Below are 6,937 nucleotides of genomic sequence, written 5' to 3' on the forward strand. Positions count from 1 at the left end.
AGAAAGTCGATCCAGAGAACGTTCACACGATGTTGTTCAGTACCTGGATCATCCATCAAGCTGTACAATATATAACAGTTCACTTTATACAGTTTACAGGACAACTTTCTATGACGTACATTGCTTGTTTAACTTTTTGTGCAGCTTCTGTGTGATTTGTATCGATACAAAAAAGTGGGTGTTGTTCAGCCACTTCCAATGACGTCATGAGCTAGATTTGCTGTGTTCGGGACACACGGCACCCCGGAGCTATTTATATTGATTTCACGGTGACCACCTGTTTCGGTTTGTTATTTCCAGCGGATGTAATTATGACTTTCAACTGCTCACAGTAACTTGCCATCAAAAAATGTAACTTTCGTCAGCATTTACCATGATTTCCGGTGAGTTTTTACTCAATTTACCATATTTCCCTGAAGGGAAACACACAGCTCGCCGACCAGGTTGTGCAGAACAATCCGAGAAGCGCCCGGTGGTCCTTTCTTCTTCATTTTGCATAATCACCTCGGCAACCATTGAGGTTTAGGTTCGCCTTTTTTTGAACTGTCACCGACAAAGACAGATATTGTGATTTTCAACCCCGTATTGGTCAAAAGTTACTCGATCAAAGTTTGCATCCGGAGGTTTCGTTGCTGATAGGGAAAGTGGTTGAAGGTGGCTAGAAGAAGAAAAAGAAGAAGAAGAAGAAGATTTTGATTTTTCAAATGAACGTTTATTACTAAAATTAATCTCCTGTACAGAAAAGTACATATCAAATCAATTAAAATTTTGAGACGAAAAGCAAAAATGAAATCTGACAAATGCGTTATAGCAAATGATGGTCAATTACTGAAAATACTAAGCAAAGTTGGTCTATAAAAAATCAGCAAAAAATGCAAAATGGCTATGACACTGATGCTGGAGCGAGACGGAGAGAACTGGTGAAAAGGCAAACAGGTAGCTATATCACTTGCAACATGGGCAAAGAAACCAATTAAATCTGAAAAAAAGCACAATTTTGTTATGACAGAAGGCAAGATGCGAGGTGCATGAAAAATCTCCACTGAAGAGGAGAAAGCAAAACAAACATCATTGTCGACTAAATCTTCGCCATCACTTTGGTGAACGCATGTTTACGAAATATTCACTGTAAAAATGAATTCGTTTTCGTACAAACCGTATCAAATTCACTCAAAACAGTGAGTCGTTGATTGTGTGACTCGTTAGAACCTTTATTACTTCAAATACCGGATTGTATTTGTATCACTAGTATTTGATGCGAATATGGGTCAGTTTATCGTCCACCTCGAAAACCTTTCCTTTCGCAGTGATCATAGTCGGAGACCATGACGCAGTGACGAAGTGAAGGTGTCTTCCATACTGTCCCATACTCGTTGTCAGGTTACTTGAATTTTCAGTGTAAATGATGCGTTTCCCCGTAATAAGCCTGGGCTGGGAATTCACGCATGCCCCTTTCCTGTTCATCGAACTCATGAGAGAGGATGTGTGCTTGCTCGCGTCCAACTCGCACGTGTGATACTCAGTGGCGATAACTGAATGTACGATATATGAAATAGAAAGCACTCTAGCTTATTCTTGCCTGATAAACCCACTTACAAGCCGAACAATTGGTGTGGGGTTGTGGCTTCGTACAGTTAAAATATCCGATCGTAAATCGAAATATTATCACAAACGTTGATTTTGATTAAAAGGTGACTGAAATTTCTTAAAATTTTTTGCCCAATAATTTTGCTCGTCGCATCAGGTTCATGGAATGAAGGTGTCCGTGATCAACAATTTTTTTCTTCTCAAGTTCAAGTCGAAACTGGTTGCCTGAATATGGGAACGCCACGTAAAGGTAGTCTAGATTATCCGCCTTCGAGGGACACGTTAAGAACTGTCGCCGCTAATCTAAATAGGAGTACATGTTGTATTGAGTAAAATGTTGATAATTTGATGTCTATTCCAAGATGTCATCCCGTAACTCTACGTCTCAGCTTAATTAAAAAATGATATTCGACCATTGTTTACGACTGCTGGATAAAGCTTATAGGTTTCATCGACAGAACATTTGATGACATATGAGTTTGGTCAGAATACCCTGTATGTAGTACAACGAATGTCTCGGCTATTTAAGGTGTTTAGCCTCTGTTTTAATGTACCCCGACAATCGGACCCCCCCCCCCCCCGGCGATCTTTACCTATGTATAAAACCCACGTGTTCAAGGGGAAAGGTGAAAAAAACCATGAAAGAAGAAAAGTACGCCTGAACTTCTCACTTTTGTCACTTTGAATGATCAGTCCAATGCACATATCATGCATATAGGTTTTACACCATTTATTATTGAAATCTGAAGGGATGGAAACGCCTCTGAGTAGCTTCCAGTATACGGCTCCACACGTGGACCGTGAAGCCTCATTTGTTATGCCGCAGATTTAGGCGCAACTTTGTCATGCTGCCACGTGTAGAGACGGTCTGATGAACTGGATGTCAGAGTTACACCGATCTGCGACTTTGGAAATTCTGCCTGACAGTAAATGAAAATGCCATGACCGCTAATCATATGTGTCCATTTTCGAACGCTCCGAACTGCACGAGTTCCAATACTTGGCAGGAACAGCCCACGCATCAAAATGTTGTGTCACAACCTAGTGAAGGAGATAATGAGAAATGTACATCCCCGAGATCACATAAGCAATTGTGCATGACTGGGCTAGTACACATGTCCGGAGCTATTTTTCACTAAAACCCTGTTGACATAACGCATCCGTTGATCCATGGGAGACTTGTAAATCTAGGGTTTCCCCACTCGGCGAGACAAATCTCTTGGAATGTGTATGGTATGTGCCTAACCTCCAAAACATCCTATCTAACGACGGCTCACTGTAACAGCGGACAGATACACCACAGTTTCTGAATACCTTAACCGCTAATCCTTCCGCCGCCTTCTAAAAATACCCAGAATGGGAAGCGAAAATATGTGCGAACGTCCGCGAGAAGATAACATAAAAAGGGTCCCACTGGCGAATGATATAATAAGACGTCCTGGGAACTAAATGAGGAAAAAAGTAAATTAAAATTGCTGTGGATTGAGATCATGATCGATTACGTAGCCTGTTTACACGCGCAGTCACGGATACGCAGAAGCGCTTCCTGTTGTTCAAATATACTTGGATGATGAGAATGAAAATTTATGGGTTCCACATGAATGGAGAATGTATTTTATTTATAACTGATAAAGGTTATCGCGAAGTACGTTTTTTTACGTCATAGTCTTCAAGTCATTCTACTAAAAAATGATACACAAATATTTTTTCTCATACTTGGTGCACATTTGGTCCTTTTCACTCTGACAACGCTCGGTCTCTGGGCATATGTAGGTCAGAGAAACCACAGCCTGATTGCGTGGCAAGTTGATCGTGCACTTGCCATTCAAGTGATGCCGTCCCGATCAGATCGTCGACGCACAGGTTTTGTAGAGAATATTTCACGTGTTTCTTTCGGCAGTGAACTTCATTTCCAGGCAATCGACAGCACGATAGCCCACAAACAAGGAACTTCCCCTCCTTTTCCCCGCGCTTAGTTACAAGTCCATTTCTAGGAACTTCAAAGGTTATGGCGCAATTTGTAATACCCATTGTGCTTAATATAGAAATCTGAATACTTAAATTGTCGCTTACACTTTCCGTACGAAAACTATAAACCAATTCCTTTCGAAATCAAGAATAAAATTTAGGGGTCACCATGCAAACTTTGGTACTGGAGAAACAAATTAACCAAAAATAACCGAATGTTGAAATTGCATGTAAAATGGCCGCTATCCATGTGTTAACTCTATCGGGAACACAAAATCTTCAGTTTTCAAAAAAAACAAGCTGGTGAACATTATATTGTGACTCCATGAGCTTCAAAATGACCCCCATAAGAGGTGGCCCGAAAAGGTGTTGTAAAAGTTTGAGTGCCCATACATAACATAAATACGCTGTGTGGCTTTACAGCTTGCGTGAACTTTTATTCAATATCGTTTGCCCCTAGACACCTGATTACGCAAAGGCACCACACGCCTCCTCACTTAAGTTTGCATGACTGTGAAAATGTCAATGGTGACTGCCATAAATCCAAGAACGAGGAAGACATCAAATTTGAGATACTGGAGTCTCAAAGGAAGTGTTTATTGGCATGTGATTTCAATATCCAGACACGGAAATTAGAATGATTACGATCTAAACATTATCGTCAAATGAGACGCACGTTTCGCGGAGCGGTAATCGTTACAGACCTTGTTCTAAACATCGTCCCATCTGTTTCAATCAAATAGGTCTGTCTATATTTTCCTAAAGCTCTAATGGCTTCCACATGGCAACGCAAGCTTCTATGACGTGAACGAGTATTTCCATCTGTCGACGTTCGTCATTCTCCTCATTCTAATCAACTTGAGGGCGTCCTAACTCTCACTTTTTTTTTACAAGAATCACTTTGGTCACGGCTTCTAGTTGATCTTGGAAATTTTATCCATCACCATAGTATCGCAGACCCTTTCAATGATTTGCGACGGCAATCTACACTGCCTGGTACTAGGGGCAACGTTGTTGGAATTTTTGTTTCTGTATTTTTGAATGAAAATTCTCAGACGGAGAGACCACCTGTTGATCAAATGATACGTACCTCCCGGTGACTAAATGAATTCCATTCAGAATAAGCCCGTAACCATGCAACCGTACCATTGACAGACGATGAACTTTGTAATACATGTGTAGTTTCAAGTTTATTTTTTGAGTGAAAACTCTATGCCGCGCCTGTAAGACAAGTCTCTCTCCCAGTCAAACTAGGCGTACACATAACGGACGCTTCCCAATCTTGAGCAAATCTTTAAGGATGTACATAACGTCAAATTACGCAGATTCACTGAAAATGGAATTAAAGCAGGATTTTTACTAGATACACCTCCGTTGTCTCCGATAAATTTACTGGGATCAAATCAGCATTTCGTCGTGCAACGCAGACGTGACCACATATGTTTGGCAATTGAGGCGCTTGTGTCTTTTGAGATACACGTCCCCTTGAGGTAACATCTTCAGTTATTTATCTGGGGATGGCCAATCCAGGACAGTGCATTTAGCATTTGTGTACAGCATCTTGAGTTTATCTTCAGAACAGGGGCGTCGATGGAGGCCGACCATCTCGTCGATTTCCGTCTATATGCGTCGTTGCACCCCTTGTTCGCCGCCAAGTATAGGCAAGCCCTGTACATAATGTCCGGATGTTGTCAGTGTTGATGCGGTGAACCGGTCCATGAGGGTGGCAATTCTAGAGGTACGCATCAATCGACGCACAGACTCTATGGTCTATGTGTCTCGGATGTTTTCGGGTTAAAAGTTGGCCCCCTGATCTTCAATTATCTACCTGACCAAGTTTTCAACAGTCAGCCGCACGACTTCCTTAGTTGTATCCTTGCCATGTAGGCCCTAAGTATAGAAGAAACAGAAAAAGTGAATCACGGCAGGGCTACAGCTGGCGGTTGGTTTCAACGGCACGTATAGGAAGGCAATCTTGATGAAATTTCTGATAATGGGTGGAATCCATTATTACTGTAGTCGTTCCAGAGAAGAGAGCAGTAGAAATCAGATGGTACATATGGTCTTTTTCCTTTGACAACATCAGCACTGGAATACACTGTATATCATTTTTATGTGCGTTTATAAAACTTGTCTCCAGATTACTTACTTTTGAGAATTATTGAAATGACAACGCAAAAGACGAAATTAATGACGAGGTAACACTTCAGGGTTCTTTTATTTTTCATCAGTCCCCTCCCCCGCCTCTGACATATATCTCTGATTTATTAAAGTTCTGCGCTCGAAGGGCACACCGAAAAATATTAAACATCCAGATATCTCTGATATGTATCACGCGCCCGAAGGGCATGTTAAAAAATGTATGTCTGATAATGATATACTAAAGTTACGCGCCGCAAAGGCGCGCCGAAAAATGCAACTGAATGATGAAATTCGTGGCTGGTACGATGTATTTTAGGCAAGTATGAGCCCGAACTGAAATTCAAAAACACAGTGACCCCCCCCTCCCGATTTGGCACTTCAAAAACACGGTGACAGCCCCATCTCCAAAGTCAAAAACAGGGTGACCTCCCCATGAATCCACCGCCCCCAGACCGAAGAAACTGACCAGTCCCTTACCTTGAGCAGCACGTCCATGGGCAGGTGCACAAATATGCGGAGCTTAAACTTTCCTGAAGGGCACTAAGGCTCCTGCATCCTGATCTTCCAGAGAGGTTTTGTGAACGATCGCCTCTTTTATAAATTTCCAACCATTTAGTGTATGACGATGGTCTCTTGGAGAGGAAAATTTGTCGGCCCGGGGGCAAACTTCTCGGCCCGGGGGCAAACTTCTTCCCAGTCTGGCGCTTCACAGGCAATAGGTGTCCAAAAGAAAGCTCAGGCAGACAGACAGACAGACAGACAGACAGGCAGACAAACAAAAGAACCAAACAAACAAACACAGAAAAACAAACAAAACTGAAGGGTAACGGGCTAACAGGCGAGTGGAGAGCAACAAATTTGGCTTTCCTCCCGTTCGGGCCCATTAAGAAACGTCAATGGTCAATGCAGAGTCCTTTATACTTTCTATTTGTAAGACTAATTAGGATCCAAGAAAGTCCACACTTTTTCCTGAAAATTTTGTTTGCGAGAGACAGGCTTGCCCTTGCACATGGGCAAGTAAATGTGAGAGATGAAAGCGCTCTGTTCGCTTCTAGTCAGTACAAAGTCATTGTGCGTCGTCGTCGTCATCTATACTCTCTAAGTGTGGGGAAAATACAGCAAATCCGATACTTTCGATTCTTTTCAAACGACCTAAATTTTAGTACAGATGTAATCTATATCATGCGTGTAGAAGATTAAATAAATCCAATAGGTATTAGTTTATGTTTTGCAAATATTC

Source organism: Ptychodera flava, chromosome 14 (assembly GCF_041260155.1).
Source record: "Ptychodera flava strain L36383 chromosome 14, AS_Pfla_20210202, whole genome shotgun sequence".
In the NCBI taxonomy this organism is placed as follows: Eukaryota; Metazoa; Hemichordata; class Enteropneusta; family Ptychoderidae; genus Ptychodera; species Ptychodera flava.